The sequence below is a fragment of the Pteropus medius genome, unplaced genomic scaffold (assembly GCF_902729225.1).
Source record: "Pteropus medius unplaced genomic scaffold, Ma_sr-lr_union100, whole genome shotgun sequence".
Taxonomy (NCBI): domain Eukaryota; kingdom Metazoa; phylum Chordata; class Mammalia; order Chiroptera; family Pteropodidae; genus Pteropus; species Pteropus medius.
Genome location: NW_024342471.1, coordinates 22618377 through 22619344, shown reverse-complemented (window position 1 = coordinate 22619344; position 968 = coordinate 22618377). Strand labels below are relative to the sequence as shown.

At 36.4% G+C, this 968-nt stretch overlaps 1 pseudogene; it reads right to left on the bottom strand.

Annotated features, from left to right (window-relative positions):
* Window positions 1-301: 301 nt before the first annotated feature.
* On the bottom strand, window positions 302-420 carry LOC120604095 (uncharacterized; annotated as a pseudogene).
* Window positions 421-968: the final 548 nt, after the last annotated feature.

Below are 968 nucleotides of genomic sequence, written 5' to 3'. Positions count from 1 at the left end.
AGCAGCTTTCCCACTGGAAATTTTCTGCGAAAGGCACCTACATTTTAATGTAAATCTGTTCTCATGCAAAAGAATACTTGTCATATCTATTTTACTTCTTTTATTTATTTATTTATTTTTTTGGTGGATGCTTATGTAAAAATTTCTTGATTAATATTTTTAAAAACATGAACTTTGGGGATTTAACCAAAGCGAAACTTCGCATCCGTATTTTATTATTTATTTATTTATTTATTTTAGGCGAGGCAACCCTTGGTCGACCTCACAGATTGCAAGAACCTTGTCTGTTTACAATTTTTTACCCCTACAGCCCCTGGTCTTCCTAGGTGGTCTCCCATCCAAACACCAACCAGGTCCAACCCTGCTTAGCTTCCGAGATCAGATGGGATCGGGCTTGTTCAGGGCGATATGGCCGTAGACTCGTGTCTGTATTTTAGGCCTTGTTCATATCTGGGGAACGTATTGAGTAATGTGTATTGCATTTTTTAGAAACTCAACTTGAAACGGCTCATAAATGTTGAGCTATAAAAAAATCATAGAACCTGGGGGAAATGACAAGAAGGATTAAGTATCGATAGCTTGGGAAAAGATAAAAACTCCTGACTTACGGGTAACTAGTAAGCAATTTTTGAAAAACGGTCCCATTTTCATGAAAGCTAATAAGTGACAGATCAACAGATTCAATTTAAATATATATATATATTGAGGAGTAACATGAAGCAGTGTTATTCTGGGAACTTCAAAAATGCCACCTACTAAACATAAAGAATCATAGTATACTTTCTGGTATTATTATGTAACTCATTTGTTGGACTTTCAATTCAAAATGAAGAGAGGAAAAAAAGGTAATTTTCTGAAGTGATGAATACTAACAATCAACAGCTCCCAACGAGGTGCTGTTGTGACCTCCGGCCATTACTAACGAAGGTAAAATAGGGTGAGCATCTGAATGGCACTGGCAGCTAGAT